General features: G+C 47.9%; 1 long non-coding RNA gene and 1 pseudogene across 1 annotated transcript; one reads left to right on the forward strand and one right to left on the reverse strand.

Moving 5' to 3' along the window:
- Positions 1-19017, forward strand: part of LOC144098166 (sodium-coupled monocarboxylate transporter 2-like) — a 111210-nt pseudogene that overhangs the window by 21120 nt on the left and 71073 nt on the right.
- LOC144097526 (uncharacterized) lies at positions 99-11188 on the reverse strand. The gene is made up of 3 exons (XR_013307043.1): positions 11149-11188; positions 10850-11036; positions 99-164 (listed from the first exon to the last, which is right to left on the reverse strand). It is a non-coding gene; the product is annotated as an uncharacterized LOC144097526 (long non-coding RNA).

The raw sequence follows: 19017 nt of genomic DNA on the forward strand, positions 1-19017 counted from the left end.
GAAGAGGCCAATCTTGATCTCACTCTCACTAAACGAATTTGCACAGGTTTACATACTGATTCATTTGAGGGCTGTAGGCTTGTTTGCATAATATCCTTTTCATGCGGAACTTCTTGTTCACTTGCCGTTGCTGCAGCTGCTGTCGATGCTTCTCCTGTGTGTGTCTGCACAGAAGAAAATAGGCACGTAATAAGACAACACGCTTACTATTATAGAATAATTAAACATGGTTTGATGCGTGCTTCAGAAGTGGCATTACGCAGTGTGGCAGTATCTTAAATCAAAATTTAGAGCAATTTTTAGAACTGAAAATTTTCTTTTTGGAGAATTTGAGCTGAGGTGCGCCGAGCTTTGAGCGCTAATATTTCTAATCTGGAGCACTTCGGGGCAATCGAACATTGGCATGGAAGCATTCTGGCATGTGTAGGTTAGTTTCCAAATCTCTTTGATTGGAAAAAAATGCTGGGAAATTACAAGTATGATGTACAATCAGGGTCAAAAGTCTCTGGACCACATGTGAATGAAACGAAGCCGATAGCCCCACTATTATTCGGCAGCTGGAGACCAGGGAAAATTTTTTGCTTTCATCTCTACAAGTGCGACCTCCACAGCCGCCGACTAATAGTATATAAGCTATCGGCTTCGTTTGAGTAACACATGGTCCAGAGACTCTTGACCTCAACTGTACATGACCGCCACACGTCGCTTGTGAATTGTACCCGGAAATTCACAGCAAGTGGATTGATCATGCTTGATAGAGACACCAGCAGGCCGTATTTTATTCATGTCAATGCCTCCCACTTCTGTTTTGATTAGGGTACACTGCGAGCATCACGCATATTGCAACCACAGGGCGATCAGTGTTGTGCGTTCAGGCCTAAGGTATCCCACAATGAGAAAGTCTGCTGTCAGCCAGACATGAGATATGTGTACCTACATATGTTGCCATTTCTACGTCTGTGGCATTTCAATTTTTTTCACAATGCAGTCTTTGCTCAACGGCAACCAGTGTCATCCTTTTGCGGAAGATTGCGCCATCGTTGCATGCGAGTGCAATGGCGCGGGCAGTCGGTTTTCGTGCACAAAAAACACCCCAATATTTAAGTTTTAGTATATCCCTCTATAATCAATCAATTTAATTAAGGGCCAACGCGCTTTGGCAGGCAACAATATTAGCATGAACAAGTCGTTTTAGGAAACTCCTACACAGCGCTAATTATTGCCTGTGAATCACTACTGTTAACTCTGCTCTTGGCACAGCGTATCTTGTAAAGATCAATAATGATTGAAAGGAATGCTTAAATGACGAAATAAAATAATTGAATACATAAGGCAATTAATTTCACCAATTACTCTGAGTATGTGATGAGATTGGTGAATTACTAATATTTCCTTTAGAACTGAATGAACAATAAAAATAACAATTAAATCATTTGATTGATAATTATTGAAAACAACTATTAGCTGAAAATTCATAAAATTAACAATGAAATGTTATGTAATTGTTAATTAGTGTTTGATTCGTAATTAATCAATTTTACCATCAATGCACAATTACATTACTATATCAGAGGAGGCAACGGAAGGAGAATTCAATGCACCTTTAATTTTTTTCATATGGTAGTGCTCAATATGTCTTAAGGAATCGCTGATCAGTGCGTGCGCGGCAGGCTATAACTAATGCGACTGACGATAACGTCCGAACTTTTTTTTGCACTTGCTTCCCCTAAACCACGCCCTTTATTGGCCTTCGCGCAAAAAAGCGACAGCGATCGATGCCCGCGCAAAAGCGCGCGCAGCTCGTCCCAATCGATACGCGAGTGCCTGGTGCTATGCATGTTTGCTGTAACTGAATTTTGTGTCCCGGATGTTCGCACCCTCTGAGACTCGGCGCAATGGCCATATAATATCAATCGCAGCGCATCTTTATTCCTATTAAACGAGTGTTCGTTATATATGTACCGTTATCAGTGGGCCCGACTGTAAAGATATGTTCGCGAGTACGCATGTAAGGTCTACAAACAGATGCCATCATACTTACGTAGGCTAGGTCTAATCGACAGCCATATCTCAGGGAATTAAGAAGCGAGATAACACTGATAACGAGAAGCGGCGTGTGTGGGCACGTGTGTGTGTGTGTGGCGGATGGGGGGGGGGCGGGTGGGGGGGTAGCGCGCAGACCGGCATACTCGCAGACCTCATAAACGCTGCCAGCAGCTTTGGGAGGCGAGGGTTCGGCTTGTTTCAAAGCTCGCCTCGTTCGCAAACGCACGCGCGCGCACACACACACAACATGAAAAAAAAATACGAGGCAGCGAATTAGAGGACTGACTTTGCCTGCCAAAAGGCCGCCCGTTGAAGAGATAGCTGTGGACATGACGAAGCATGGTGCATGAATGACGCTTTATTGAAGAAGGCGAGCGGTTATATAGGCAAGCGGTTAGATAACAGAAATGTGGGCTGCTTCTGTCCGGCTAGGCGCGTGTGCATGACTTGCACTACGTCACATCTCCCCTCTCTCTCTTTTTTTTTTTAATCGTCGAATCAAGTAGAGTTTCAGAACTCAGGCGCCGGGTATCTTCGTGGTGGTTGGCGCTTCCGTTCACTCCTGCGGAGTTGTGTAGATTCGGATGTCCCTGTAGTGTCTGGGACTCCCACAGCTGGCAGCGGCGCGGGAGTCTTGTGGTCTGGAGACGAGGGAGGAGGAGCCGGATTGAGGTGTTCTCTTGTGCGCTGAAACTGTTGACCCTCTTCCGTTTTGACGATGTAGGCACGAGGAGTCTCAGCCCGCTGTACGACCGTGACAGGGGACCATGATCTTGAGGGCACATTGTACATAGTTGCGGTCGAGCCAGTGCGAAGCTCTGGAAGAGGCCGTGTACCTCTGTTGTAGAAGCAGCGTTGCTTGCTCCTGATGTCTTCTAGCCTTTGTCGCACGGTCTTGGGTGGCACTGTTTGTGGCTGTAGGTGGCTGGTTGGTACAGGAAGCAGTGTTCTTGTCTGTCGGTCCATGAGCCTCTGCACAGGGGACTTCAGAGAAGAGTCCCGAGGTGAATTTCGACACTCAAGCAATGCGGCACAAAACTCAGTGCTGCCGAAACGGAACCGCCTTAACAGCTTCTTAGCTTCCTGTACTGCTCTTTCTGCCATTCCATTCGAGCGGGGATAGTACGGACTAGACCGGACGTGTTGCAGGCCAATCTTATCGGCGTAATTCTTGAGCTGTTGGCTACTGAAGGGTGGTCCGTTGTCTGTGCAAAGTCGCCTTGGGAAGCCATGTGTTGCGAAGATGTCATTGCATGCTGCAATAACCTTGTTGGCTGACGGCGCTTGCACAAGCCTGATTTCAAAAAAGAAAGAGTAGAAGTCAACAACGACTAAGTACTCGGCACCATTGTGATGACAAATATCAGCTCCTATTGACTCCCAGGGCAGAGTTGGTATCTCGTGACTTAACAGCGGTAGTCGCGCATTTCTTGATTTGTACTTTTGGCATGTTTGACAGCGATTGCTCCGGAACACAAGGCCGGATTCAGTATGCAGCTCGTCGCGGAAGCTCCAGTAGCTGCGTAGCTCGGTAGTGACGTCAGCCTTGTCAATGGGCCACGCTGTGCTTGCATACTGGCGAAGTTTCACCATGCTTGGGTCACGGTCCGTCTCCCGCAGAACTTGCTCCAGGCGCCTGTCTGAAGCTTGAAGACAAGCGATAGTGTTAACGTGGAAATGCGCGCAATGTTCTACGAGCTGTGCTTTATTAGGAAAACGTGATAACGCGTCAGCGATGAACAGTTGTTTTCCCGGAGTATACTTGACATTTATATGGTATTTTTGTAGGTTTAGACGCATACGCTGCAGGCGGAGAGGGCACTGGCATAATGGCTTCTTGAAAATCATTTCGAGCGGCTTGTGATCACATTCCACAATGACTTCTGGCTGCCCGAAAATGTAGTCCTTGAATTTTTCACAGCCGTGGACGATTGCTAGCATCTCTTTCTCTATCTGCGCGTACCTTTGCTGTGCTTCTGTCAGCGAGCGAGATGAGTAAGCTAAGGGGTGTCCATCCTGCATTATCACAGCGCCAATTCTGGTTTGGCTGGCGTCTACAGATAGGGTGATTGGTTTGCCCTTCTGGTAATATGCCAATATGAGAGCCGTTGCTAGTGCTTCGCGCAGTGCTTCAAAGCTTTTTTGATGTCTGTCTTCCCAAACCCATGCAGCATTCTTTTTTAAAAGTTCTCGGAGCGATGCTGTGAGCGTTGACATATTAGGAATGAAGCGGGAAACGAAGTTCACCATACCCAAGAATGTCTGTAGCTCTTTCCGGTTGCAAGGGGCCTGCACGTGGAAAATATCTTCCAGTCTCCCTGGATCCAGGCTCAACCCGTCGCGCGTCAACACGTGGCCTAGGTACTTGACGGATTCCTGCAAGAAGTTACACTTTGTTTTGTTCAATTTCAGGTTGTGCTCCTGACATCTTGTCAGCACATTGGCAAGATTTGCGTCATGACTCGGATGACATGGAGTTCGACGGAGGCTACACCGAGATTGTGAGTCGGCGCCTGAAGAGGAAGCTTTCCAAAACCCCGACTGAGTGTGGGCCCAGTGTGTGTACGAAGCGGGCTAACAAGTCCATTGTGCCAGCGAAGATGCCTCACCAATCCAGTGTGAGCAAGAAAACAACCAACGAGGCCAATGTAAGTGAGCAATCTCTCACTTACACAATTTCATACATGCCTGTTGAGGAAGAGAATCTCAACTCCATCAACAGGCAGACTTTGACTCTTCTTCTTGAACGACTGGTTCCGGGCCAAGTCAAAGAAGTGCGTATTAACGCAAGAAGAAATATCCTCTCTGTTGATGTCTCTAGCCGGGCAACCCTGGATAAGTTGAAGACCGTGTCTGTCCTTGGCAACATACGAGTCCGCTCGTTCTTCGCTCATGGACTTAACACTACTGCTGGTGTGATTTCTGACGTGGACATAGAGATCAAGGATATGGACTTGGTGCAACTGCTCTCAAGTTCTGTTCGCATAACTGACATCCATCGTTTCGGCAAATCACGGTGTGTCAAACTAGTGTTTGAGGGTACTACTTTACCATCGCATGTGAAAGTGGGTTTTGTGAGGCACCCAGTGCGTCCTTATGTGCCCCGACCGGTGCAGTGCCGAAAATGCCAGAAGATTGGACATGTAAGTGCTGCGTGTACGAGCACGAAAACATGTCCGCGTTGTGGTGGCGTGCACGATGGACCTACATGTACGATTGAGTCTCCAGTTTGTGCCAACTGCAAAGGTTCTCATGAGGCCACATCTAGGGAATGTCCGAAGGTGAAAACAGAGATGAAGATCTTGAAGAAAATGGTGAGAGACCATTCTACTCACCGAGAAGCAGCAATCGCAGTATGTCGCTCCAGGAGGAGGACACGAAGTCGGCAGAAGAAATTGAGCTCAGTAAATGACGTGTCAACACATCAGGAGGACCGAGACCGCTCTGCCGCGCAAAAGCCACTGCCTCCAGCTCCGCAAGAGCCAAGACTGACAACCCCCCAGGAGGACCCCGCAGAGTGGCCACTTCTACCATCGCGTACTGTAAGCTCTGTGACACGTCCGCCTGTGCGTCCGCCGGCTGTGTCGACAACAGATGATCAAATCAGGGCGATGCTGAAACAGCTGATAGGCACCTTACGGCTGATAATTGCTGGAGTGGACACGCCAATTGCTAAGGCTGCTGTCCAAATTTTAGACGCTATTGAACCGGTGCTTGCCACCCTTTAATAGCAGTCAAAATTATGGCTCTACCGTCGTCAGCACCCTCACTGCAGGAGAGAATCTCTCGATCGGCAGTATTACAATGGAATGCTCGAGGTCTGCGAGGCCGCCTAGCAGATCTCAGGCAGAGGATCTTCAAATACCGATTTCCGGTGCTTGTAATATGTGAGCCTAATATCACATCTCCTTTTCGACTGTCCGGTTATGAAAGTTTCCTCTCTGAAGCGGCTGGGCATTTGAGCAAGGTACTACTATGCGTCCGTCGTGACCTCACATACGTTCGGCATCAAATTCCTGGGGGCAGTAGCAACGAGTATGTAGCAATCACTGTGACTTTGAATGGGCGCACAATCTCTATTATAGGTGGCTACATACCACCAAGGGGTCGATTTGATGCCCTACGACTACAATCGCTACTTGACAGCGTTTCGGAACCCCATATAATAGTAGGAGATTTCAATGCGCATCACCACGGCTGGGGAAGCGCCGTTACGAACGTTCGAGGACGGGATATCGCCACGTTCATGAACAATGCAGGTCTCGTTTTGCTCAATGATGGCACGCCGACATTTCTACGCGGGACTACCTACAGCAGCTGCCTGGACCTTGCATTTGTATCCAGGCGCCTGTCATCGTTCGCAACGTGGTGTGCTGATATTGAAAGTTATGGAAGTGACCACATACCGACGTATGTGCAGCTACGGTGGTTTCACCGTCTTCCAAATGCCAAAATACGTTGCACCGACTGGAGTGCTTTCCGCATTGTTCTAGAAAAAACCTGTGGGAAACTCGCTGATCCAACAGATGTGGAACAGCGTATTATTTCGGCCATGCACGATGCAACACGCAATATCTCAGCGCCAAATTCCACAGCACCAGTGGATGTGATCTACGCGCAGCTTCGGGCGATTCGTCGGCGCGCAGAAAGAAAATACCGGAGGACAAAGGATGTCTCGGATCTCCGGGCCTCTCGACGTGCCCAGAAGCAAATACAGCGCTATTTGGAGAACCTAGGCAAACAACGGTGGCGGTCATTTTGCAGCAGTTTGGATCCCCGCAAACCACTCTCCACAATCTGGCACGTTGTTCGAGCACTGCCGACATTTCCCCAGCAGAAACACCCTTTCCGTGCATTGGTACTTCATGATAGACGGCAAGAACTAGAGGTGGCGGAGGATTTCTGCTCGAGAATTGCCGGAAGCGCTTCTTTACCTCGGCAGCATCGATGTGCTCCCCCCACGATGGACGATCGACTGGACATCCCCTTCACAATTCAAGAACTGAAAGCAGCTCTTTCTGCTTGCACGCATCCTTCATCCCCAGGACCTGATGGAATAACATACAATGCGCTTCGTCATCTAGGCCCACAGGTAATGGAAGCCCTCTTAACATTGTTCAACCACTCTTGGGCCTCTGCCACTGTACCACAGCAGTGGAAAAGAAGCCGCATTGTGGCCTTGCTCAAACCAGGGAAATCGCCACTCACATTAACATCCTACAGACCAGTAGCTCTGGCAAGTTGTATTGGCAAGACGATGGAGCGTATGGTGCTAACCCGTCTAGAATGGTTCCTTGAAAAACATGGGCTATACCCTTCCACAATGGCGGGTTTCCGCAAAGGCCGGTCTGCCATCGACAGTGTAATTGATCTCGTGTCAACGGTAGAACATGAAAAACGCCGTCACAGGTTGACTGCTGCTCTTTTCCTCGACATAAAGGGCGCATTCGATAATGTTCAGCATGATGCAGTACTAAATGCACTCGAAGAATGTGGTATAGGCGGACGTCTACACAATTGGATTGCAAGCTATTTGACAAACCGGACAGTCTACATGGAGACTCTTGAAGGTGACACAGCAGATCATCATGTTGCTTGTGGTGTTCCTCAGGGAGGAGTGCTCAGTCCAACGTTGTTCAATCTCGTGCTCATTGGCCTTTTCAAACAACTACCGAAGACTGTTTCAATATCCGCCTACGCAGACGATATTTGCATCTGGACATCAAGTGTCACGCGTCCCCAAGTGCAAGCAAGATTGCAGCGTTCGGTGTCCATTACGTCTGCGTACTTGCGCCGTCAGGGGCTTGAATTTTCGCCAACTAAAAGCGTAACATTGGCTTTCACACGCAAGATAATGGCGTGGTATCCGGTCACAATCGACGGGCAAATTGTTCCATACGTAACACATCACAAATTCTTAGGTGTTACGATAGACCGTGACCTGTCCTGGACGAAGCACATTTCTGTGCTCAAGAAAAAGCTCGACAGCTTTGCAAGCATTGTGCGGTGTATGGCAGGAAAATGTTGGGGTCCCTCTGAGCGATCTTTACTACGCGTGTACCAGGCGCTGGTAGTCGGCCTTCTCAGATACAGTGCACCCGTTCTCTCGGGGGTCAGACTATCAGGCCTGCGTGTGCTTGAAAGCGCGCAGGCTCGTGCTTTAAGAGTATGCTTGGGTTTGCCATGTAAAACTTCTACATGGGGCACATTTTATGAGGCCCGCGCCTGCCCAGCACGAATTTATTTTCAACAGGAGCCACTTCGTGTGCATTTGCGGCATCTGACCAGGCATCGTCATCACCCCCTGACTAACATTAGTGCGGTGCGTCCAGATGCAGCCTTTTCCAGAGCCCTTTGGATGCAGCGCAATGCGCTGCCTTCGAACTACGCGCCACACCAGATTGCGGAGGTGCCACTTTGGGCAGTACCAAAACCATCTATACGGACAACAATCCCAGGGATAACAAAGAAAACGCACATTCCAACAGTCGGACTGAAACAGCTGGCGCTGTCATACATTACATCTATGTATACTAACACCCAGCATGTTTTCGTGGACGGATCCGTTACGACCACTTCTTCAGCTGCAGCGGTGATAGTGCCAGGAAATGCCTCATGTCACCCTTTCAGGCTCATGCACAAAACGTCCTCTACGGCAACCGAATTGGCAGCCATACGAGAAGCCATCCTTTATATTGGTCGCCAGCCAGCGCAGCAATGGACTATATTCTGCGACTCGAGATCGGCATTACAGGTCGTACAAACTTATCTAAAACCAAGAGCATGCGAGCAGCTGGTTCAACAGATTGTGCTTTTGTTAGCCGAGGCTTTCCACCGCGGCCATATCATAAAGTTTCAATGGATACCGAGCCATTGCGGCATAGCGGGAAACGAGCGTGCTGACGCCGAGGCTCGGATGGCACATAGTGATGGTGCTTTCATTGAGATAGCCTTTTCAAGATCAGACATTGGAGCCTTGTTGGCGCATTTAATGCAGGCGGCAATGCAGTCGCACTGGCATGATCCGAGTCATCAACAGGACCGCGTGTGTAAGCTTGACGCTGGCTCACGATTACATTTCCCATCTGTGGTGGTGCGACGTCATGGGACTTTACTCCACCGGCTACGGCTTGGCGTTGCCTACACCAAACACTATCTTCACAAGATCGGCATCGAAAGTAACCCAAATTGCGCACAGTGCAACACACCAGAGACTATTGGACACCTTCTTTGCGCGTGCCCGAAGTATACTTCTGAAAGAACAACATTGGAGGCGACCGTGAAAAACCTGGACTCTCGCCCTCTCTCTGAGGAAACTCTTCTGGGCGCAAGGACGAGACGTTCTGATTGGTGGCGTGTGACAAAAGCCCTGCTCAACTTTTTGTGTGAAACAGGCCTGGATACTCGTTTGTGACCGCCTGTGCACAACCTACATGGTTAATGACATGTGTCGGTGTTGTGTTGCAGACACCAGTTTTGAGTTTTATGTGTGTCCAGTAACCGCGATGCGAGCGCCAGCCAGTGTTGTGTGTGTGTGTGTGTGTGTGTGTGTGTGTGCGTATGCATAGACATCACCCGTGAAACTCATTGTATTATGCCATCATCAGCCTTCATTCACACTTTCCTTTTCCTCCTCTTCCCTTTCCCCTGTGTGGAGTAGCAGGCCAGGGCCCTGTTACCACCGGCCGACCTCTCCGCCTTTCTTTCATTAAAATTCCCTTCTCTCTATGCTCTTCTTTATCGCTTCTTTATCGCATATCGCTTTTCGTGATGAAAACGAACAGTGGGGCTAAGCCGCAAGGGGTGGAGTACGTCGCAGCCCTGACTCGCGTAGGTTTATTAGCCCGGTTGGCCTTCGAATTTATCGAATATAGACAAAAAGCGACGATGATCTGCGGGAACGACGCCACTAAAGGAGCTGTTCCGCAACAGTACAGGAAACTATACGTTTGTTTGAGGCTTTCATCGACATGTGGAGATTCAGTGAAGTTGCCGAGACAGGCATGCAGGCATTAAGGAGGGAGGCGTACGCTGCTCACTCATGTTCAGTGTAGTAAAATGATTATGATAGGTAAAGCTGGTTTCACACCGATATTACACAGTATATTATAGCCAGGTCTTCGCCCTAGCGCTGCAGGATAAAAAGAGACGTGCTGACAGCATGGATCCGAGATTCCCAGCAGACTGAGTACTTTGTTCTTCACAAAATAAAAACAAATTCGAAAGGTCGAGAGCGCGGAGCCAACGAGAGAGAGACGGTTTGATGCTGTCTCGCCGCGCAGGTGTGAGGCATAAAAAGTTAGCGGCGCGGATGCGCGATATATATCGAGGCATCTCGTGTGTCCGACCCACGGCGGTGTCGGCGCGTACGTCCTCTTCTCGTCCTCTACAACACCATGCATGCATATGTCCTTAGAAAACCAGAGTGTCTTCAACTAGCGTATTCATGCATAGACAGAGCGGATTGATAATTAATGCTGTATAGATTTTAAGCTGAGCGCTACAATTGGAATGACAGCTCGTTAAATTGTTTTGTCATGGCATAACCAACGTACGGCGGTCGGCAAACCTCGTCCCGGCTGGTGTCATATATGGTACTATACCGCGCATAGTTCTGAACTTGCTGTATACAACGCCACGAAATTGCGCATATATGCATTCCAGTCGTGCTTATTATAGAAGCATTCACTCTCACTTAAATATTAGGGTGACTAAGCACGCAAAGATGTCGTCATATCAGTCACCTATTCGCTCCTATAAACACTGCTGTTAATTAATTGGCATGCACGCATATGCTACTTACAGCTGAAGCAAGAGAAAGCGATGGCACGGCGCTTGCAGTCAGTCGGCGAAGATTCCCTGTCGCAGCCTTGAAGTCCTCTGCACGAAAATGCAGGGAGCAAACAACGCTCCATTTTGTCGGCAACCAATTGTCCGAACGTTGCAGTGCGTCAGTCCACCGTTTTCTGGCGGCAGGGTCATTCGGAAACCTGTCGCGAAATATTGAAAAAAGAAATGTTACCCATTCATACCCGTTGGGCTCTTTGCCATGCAGAACCACAGCGCATATTTTCACCACAGCACTATGAAATATTCACTCACCGGTGGAACGAAACCTCCGAAGAAACTATTTCTGTGCGGCTCCTGCACCCACGCACGCAGCACTTCATGATGCGGTGCCCGCCTGAGCCCGTCAAAAATGTTTCGGTTTCAGTTTCTCCGCGCTGGTGCGCGCATGCGCGCGCGCGGCGCTGATAAAAATCACCGCACGCCACCACGTGATATGGTCACGGGGGGACCGACTCTCTTCTTTTTGTATGCTTTTTGCTTTTTATGACTGGCTTCAAGGTTCTCTCCGGACGCTCCCTCCTCAGTTTTTTTTCCTCCATGGCATCAGCTGCTCCGCACCACGTGACCAACCCACATGGCCAACGGCCGCACTACGTGATCAACCCACGTGACCAACCACGTGACCAACGGTGCCGCCATGGAGCTGAAGTGGTTCCACTCTGAAGGGTTGAAGAAGTGGAGTAGTGTAGCTATAGCTACAATATAAGAATGACCGAACTAATCCAACCATATATATCTAGAGCCAGTCTTATATAGCGATGTTTTAGCGACTGACATCTTGAGTCCTGAGCAATACTAAAGCCCCGGACTGCGGCGATACTGAAATGAACCATGTAAAACACGCGATTCCTTTGCTAGCACCTTGTCTTACTCATATTTTCAATATTTTTTTGTCCCCGAAACATACCGATAGCAAAAGTAACAGCTATGTTTTAAAATGCTAATTGAATTAAGATATTCGATCTTACCCGTTTTCCAAAGGTATGGAAAAAACAATCTTGCAACGGCTGACTTCTTTCACTGACCACTTCAACTGGATAAGTTGTTCACAGTATGGTTTTTGCAGAATCAAATCTGCAGAGCTCGCACAACCTGCCCAAAAGGAGTTCAATTTAGGAAACTTCTAATGTAAAAATATGGTACTTTGGATTTTTCTGACTTTTTTAGCGATAGCTACATTACGGTAGCATTTCGAGCCTTCAGCGGGGCGGTGCCAACACCCTGTGGCTGCGCCGCCACCCTGTCACGTGGCTGGTCACGTGTTGCAGAGCAGCTGCCCGCAGTGCGACGCCATGGCTGACCACGTGGTTCGCCATGTGGTTGATCACGTGACCAAGTTCCACTCAGCCAGCTGCAGCTACCGCGTCACTCCAGGTTTAACCAGAGCTAAACCACAGCGAATTTTTTTTTCATAAGCCGTCGGCTTAATTAATCGTGACATTCTGCTTCAAAACATTCATCAATATGGCGTAAGGAGCAACGCGAAAAAAATAAATATGTCTCAATTGCTATACAGTTCTCAATTTGTCGTCTTTGAAGGAGAAGATTCCAGGATAAAATCTATTAAAACAGGTGTCCCGCAGGGAAGAATTCTCGACCGTTTCTGTTCGTCCTTTATATTAACGAGAGTGCCCGCATGGAAGAAACGACTCATCTTATAATCTACGTTGATGACACGAGTTCGTTCTTTTCATGTAAATCATGTGCCAATTTAGGTAGTGGAGCGAATAACGCAGTGCCCGAATTTATTGCATCAGCTCAAAGGAACTGCCTAACACGTAGTAAACAATAATAAAACGAAGGTTGTTTTATTTCCCGCCCCCCTTCCCCCCACACGCACATGTACAGCTGCTCCGTATTCTGTTAACTAACTCTGAAATTGAAGTGGTTAAAGGCTTTAAATCAATGGGAGTACACTTTCCACAAAACATGACATGGGATGGGAACATTGCCTACATTAATATTAAATTATATAGGACGACCAGCATTATGCGCTGCCACTGCTACCTCTTTCCTACATCTGTTAACATGCTGACATGTATTTTTATTTTCGTCTGTATTAAGTCATCTGTTTCTTGTATGGTCAACAACATCAGCTGGAAACATAAGTAGACGACATTTTACAGGGAAAGAGCTCTGCGCCTAGCCTGTAAAGTTCCATACCGCTTTCACACTGCAAGTTTATTCAAGAGGCACAACATATTTCAGGTTTCCTCAATATATGATTCAAAGCTATGTGGTATTGTTACTTTATGGCAATCTGGTAAAGACAGGACTACATGACACATGCTGATGGAATGATTTAATAGCGGTGGGCCTAGCGCGAGCGCTCCGTGCCGCGCCACTGCCCAATTTCTCGTCTTCTATTCCGTGGCACTACTCTGGTCCACCGAGCGATCGTTCCGATCGCGCGAATTAGCAGAATGGTAGTCACGATAAAACGCAGGACGTGACGATGAGCGTGACAGGATAGTGAACACAGAATAGAAGACGGTGCAGGGCTCGCTGTTGCGATGAAAGAGATGAGGAGATGATTGGATGAGTTCTGATCTACAAAGCTCACGGCACACAAGTCACCTTGAGGCGACGGCCGAAGTCCATGGCCGCACCAAGCGACATGGGCTGTGTTCTCACGTGTCTCGGATCGGTCGGGTCGCTTAGGGTCTGGCCGGTAGGACCAGTTCGTCGTGTCTTGTGGTCGGTGCGGGGGACGGGGCTTGGGCGAACGGCGAGGTTGGCTCCGGTGAGTCGGGCTGGAGCGCAGCCGGGCGGCGCGCACAAGGAACTCAGGGCGGGCGACCACGGCAGACGCAGGACGCCGAAGCTCTAGGACCAGCATGGCGATGATTAACACGCACCTCATACCGAATGATACGTGAAGGCAGGCCAATAAAGACCGGACTACATGACTAATAGCGGTGGCACGGTTTAATGGTGGTGAGCTTAGCGTGAGCACTCCATGCTACGCCACTGCCCACTGTGCCGTCTTCTAGTTCGTTACAATATGTACTAACTGGATTTGTTAAAAATAATGATGCTATAACAAGCCAATCACGGCTAGCGAAAAAGTTTCCTGTTTATAATATACGCCATCCTAAAACGTGGCCTCTCGCCAAATTCAGAACAAGTTATGAACATCAGATTTTGAAATTTCTGTTGCCCACACTTCTAAATCGCATAATAATGCAGCTAACAATGGCATATCCATTACACAAGCAAAAAATCTGCGGGCAATGTTTGTATAACGATGTGATATACTGACTTCTATTTTCTTTGTCATAAAACTCTCTGCTCGAGCGATGTAGCATAATTCATGTATGTATTCGTCTGGTATATTGTGCTTCCTTAATTGCACTCATCATATTCTGCCCCTTGCGTAGGGGGTCACGACTCCTTAATCTGTTCTCACAGCTCTTAGCTACCCTCCTCGTAACTTTTTCTTGCGGAATAAACTTGATTTGATTTGATTTATTTGAAGTTTTTGAATGTAGTTGATTGCGCCTTAGGCAACATTTTTAGGAGCTCTGGAGTGACACGAATAATTCAGTCGGAAAAACGATGGAATGATATAAAAAATTAAGTTGCCACTTGCCTAAAACCTTTAGTTACTTATTTCTAAAACGCATTCCAAAGGGGAATCTTGTGCCCACGGGAACAAAATAACATTCTCTCTATTTTAAAAAAGGAGAATTGAAATTTAATGGTAATATTTTTAACGGTGTTCAAATTTACGAAGTTCATTGCCGGACATCGAGGGTGCGGAGAAGTGACATCACGTTTTTTAACGTAGGTGGTTGATTGTATACATAGCTACAGCTCATCTTTTTTCAGAGGCGCAGGAAGTCGGACGCAAAAAGAGACGACGGGAAAAGCGCGAGTAGTAGTAAAGCCTTTTTGTGCGAAAGCGCTATTTTCCTCCTACCCCGCAAATTTCAAAGATGCTCTCAGATAGCTCTAGAAAGAAATAATTATCGCCGCGTCTGGGTTTCGAACACGCGGTGGCACCAACTGCTCAGCGTCGCTTTCCACTGCGCGAGAGTACTCTACTATCACAGCGACCGACCACTCCTCGTGTTCAACTGCCTCACTCTCGTGCTGTACATTGCACGTCGTCGTCTTAATCAACATCCAGCCATGCCCAAAACACTATTCGCCTCTTACCCCGCAAATTCGGAGGTGTACGTGAAGTCTCTGAGAGAACCACGAAAGGAAAGGAAAGGCTCCCTGGGTTAGTACACATCTTAATCGCGCTTTGAGCTACGTGGCAGTGGTGACAGAAAAATATGCTCTCCATGTGTAGGCCTTGACAACATTGTGGCAAAAACGCGGCACCGGAGCAATGGGCGCCAGCGTTCATTGTGTTCACTGACGTTGATGTTGATAACGTTGTTGCCCCCGCTGATTCTGAGGTAGAAAAGGCGTAAAACTGAATCCCTGGGTCAATGGACACCTCATTCGCGCTTCCAGGTACGTGGCAGTGGGGTCCACTTGCAGAAAACTGTGCTTTGCACAAAATTCAATGCTTAGCAATGCTAAGCCGCCAGCCATTTTTTTTATTCAGACAGAGTGGTTCGGGGCACGCTGGACCCATGGGCCTCACTGCAATAATGATCCGGCGCTCCATGACGTCGGTAGACTGGTCAGTGGCGGTCTTTTGCGGGCCGGGTTCTCAGACCGTAGCAGGGGGCTCCCAGGTGGTGAGCTGCTCCAGGCCCTGCGGGGGAGCCTCCGCCGGGCACAGGAATAAGATGTGGGTGAGGGCGGCGGTGCACGGGATGGCTGCATAGGGTGCAGGAGCTGTTAGTGAGGGTTTTGTGGCATAGCGGGACCTAATAGAAGGGAAGGGATGGTTCTTATCTGGAAGCGGTGCCATAAGGTTTGGTGGTAATTGTTAAGACGGGGGGGGGGGGGGGGAGTAGAGCGGTCTCTCGGCTGGGTAGCCCCACGCTTCGTGCGAATCGTTTGAACGAACACAGTTTGCTCTATCAGGCACGCCATGGCCCGAAAAGCAGTGTGGAACCGTGTAGCGCTTTGTGCATGAGCGTAAAAAGAATTGATATTTACATCTAGGCCTGCGGCCTTGGCTTTTTATTTCTGTGTTATATCCTGTTCGTTTATGCGTGCGCAGTTGTTTCCTCTCTAGTAGCACATGAGTTCTTTGCGCTCCCCAGTTTTAAAGCATGAAATGCATGTATGTGCAGTTTATTTATTTAGTTAATAATTGTACTCCTTGCAGGGGCAACTTATTTGTTTACTTAATAATTTTACTCCTCAAAAGCCCCTAATCAGTTTATTATATGAGGAGACATGCAATGCAATACAAAATTTTTATCCGAAATGATTGAAAGTGGGTTCATTTTCAGGCGATATTAAAATGAACAGTGCTCGTGTGGAGTGCGGCTTCGGCACGCAGGCCATTCCAGTCGACTGCTGTTTGAACAAAGAAAGAATGCCGCTGCGCACTAGTACGTCCGCGAGGTGGATAAACGGCTTTAGTGCAACTGGTACGAAGGGAGGCGTGATGAGCTGATTCAAAATGAGCGAGGGATAAGTGATGAAATCTGTGAAGGAGGTTTAGTCTGTAGGTTTTGCGCCGTACATTGAGGCCATGTAGATTATACTTTATGTTTCACGGCAGCGATACTAAAACGATATGAGCAACCTTAGTGGATGAATCTGGATGCGCGGTATTGAACCGGTTCAAGTGTTTTAGTAAAATATTAAATGTCAGGGTCCAAAACTGCGCATGCATACTACATCTGAGGACGAAGAAACGTTCTACAGGCGAGAGATTTAACAGAAAAAAAGCTAATGGGAATCTACGTCGTAAGTAAGACAGGACACAATTAGCTTTGTCGGTAATCGCTGCAATATGTATGGACCACGAAATATCATGGAATATGCTAATTCCTGAGTACTTACATGATGATATGGGAGAAATAACGGCGCGGCATCGTACACTTCCAGCCACTGGATAAAAGTGTCGCCTGTGAGAGGAAATTCACGATGTTTTATTTACATTTAAACACTTTATACAGGTTTTACACCAATATAACAATAGTAAACGTTCAGTTTTGGGGCAAAGAAATTGGCATTACTGTTAATAGGGTGATAATTAACACAATCGTCAGCAAATAAGCGAATGTTAAATGAAGTGATTGAGGTGATATCATTTATGCATATTGGAAAGAGCAAGAGACTGAGAACGGTGCCCTGAGGCACACCTGCAAGCTCAGAGGATATGCAAGAAGCAGTATTATTAGCATAAACAAATTGCTGTCCGTTAGTCTGTACTTCACAAATGCAATCATGGACGTGCGGATCAAGAATAAGTGATGAAAGTTATAAAAATAACCGCTTCTTATGCACTCAGGTGGCGCTGGTCACCAGGATAGGCAAATAGCAAAAGCGGCGAAGGAAGCCGGCGCGCTGTGCTGCATGGAGTAGGGCTACCGCCGTGTATGAGCCATCCGAGGCGGCATTAGCCTTCTCTGCAGTGCAGTTCATGCTTGCATCCACTATTCACGGCGCGAGAGACAAAATTTTTTTCTCGATTTGTTTCTGCTGGTACATATACAGTGCTTGGCTATCTAAAATTGAATTTCGACATAGCTCTCCCCGTATGTCGTCACGTCCCGGTACTTTAAATGCAGAAACCTATTCCACGACTCGCCCATCGAATTTTGACCCATTTTTGTGACCGCGCGTCACGCGACAGTTGCGCGCACTTCAGAGCTCACCTGGATAACGAAATGTGAACTGACCGAGGTAGGAATGAAGGCTGACCACGTCGCTAGATGTGTACACCGCACACTCAGTCTCGTGTAGCGAACACTGCGTCCTAAAGAGAAGTGGTCTGTCGGAAAGGTATGAGGTGTGCTGTACTTATGCACTCAGACCAACAGGACAACAGCAAACTGTCGAAACAAGTATCCTTATGCGCGGATGCGGTGTTTGAGGAAGTAGGATAATTCGAGAGCAGGCGGCAGTGCCGCGCGTGAGAGCCGGGAATTGCGTACGGCTTCCCCGATTATAAAGTGAATTAGTTTGAGGGCAAAACTGTAAGAAAGCGTCTAGTCCACTAGCGATCTCATTGCGGTTGCTGGTATTTTAGTTTATTGAAACAGAAATAGATCCCCGGCCTCAACCTCGGATTTTCTACTTTTATGTTGTAACCAGACGCCGGCCATGGAATAGGAAGCTCTATTATGAGGTGCTCACTGTCAGCATCGAACCAACAACCGCCTTGCATGACATCTGCACGAGGTTAAGTACATTTCATGAGCTGCCGGCGGATGCGCAGCAACGCATGGTGAACGCGAAAAGCCACGAGGAGACATCGCGATAACCTTTATCGCGATACGCTACAGCACATGTCAGGAGTGAGATCTCACCTACTGGCACCAAGAGCAATATGATTGAGAAAAGTATTATGAGAAATGCGTGCGATTCTTCGGTACGCTCTAGTAAGACCACCATCTTCGGGGCCGCTTGTGCTTGTAGCGCTAGAATTTCAGGAGCAAGCCTTCAGGATAAAGGCTTGCCCTAAATCCAAGAATGATAGCTTGCCCTTCAGCTGTTACCGCTTTAGCACTAGGTGATAAAAGCGCGTAGATAAAAACATATTTGCCTCCCCTCACCCTCAAAGAGTCATATTCTGTACTCTGCGCAGCAAGATCCTTGGCCAGCGTGAGGCACATTGTTTTGAATACCAGACATATCTTCGAGGTGCGCATTTTACCACGCTGTTTCAACAGGTTTTTAACGTTCTTCAGCGCATGGTGCTCGAGTGTCGTGACTTATAATAAAAAAATTAACGGTCCTGTCAACATCGTTTAGTATGGATCACACTTGTCTGATTCAGGGAAAAACTCGCGAAACATTGCTTCACTCCTTGGCCACCGCTGTCAACGCGTTGTGCCAACGGTGGTGACCTCACACGGGAATAGGAGCCATACAGGTCTCGGAGCCTCAGAAAGCGGTGTCGAGGCTTTGTGCAGCTTTGTGGAATGTTCACTGCAAGCAGAGCACTTAGGGAAAAGTTGTGTACAATCGCGCAAAATGTCGCCGCACTGCATAATTCTACATCGAAGAGCCGCTGTTCTTATTTTTGTAGAATTG

Source organism: Amblyomma americanum, chromosome 7 (assembly GCF_052857255.1).
Source record: "Amblyomma americanum isolate KBUSLIRL-KWMA chromosome 7, ASM5285725v1, whole genome shotgun sequence".
Lineage (NCBI taxonomy): Eukaryota > Metazoa > Arthropoda > Arachnida > Ixodida > Ixodidae > Amblyomma > Amblyomma americanum.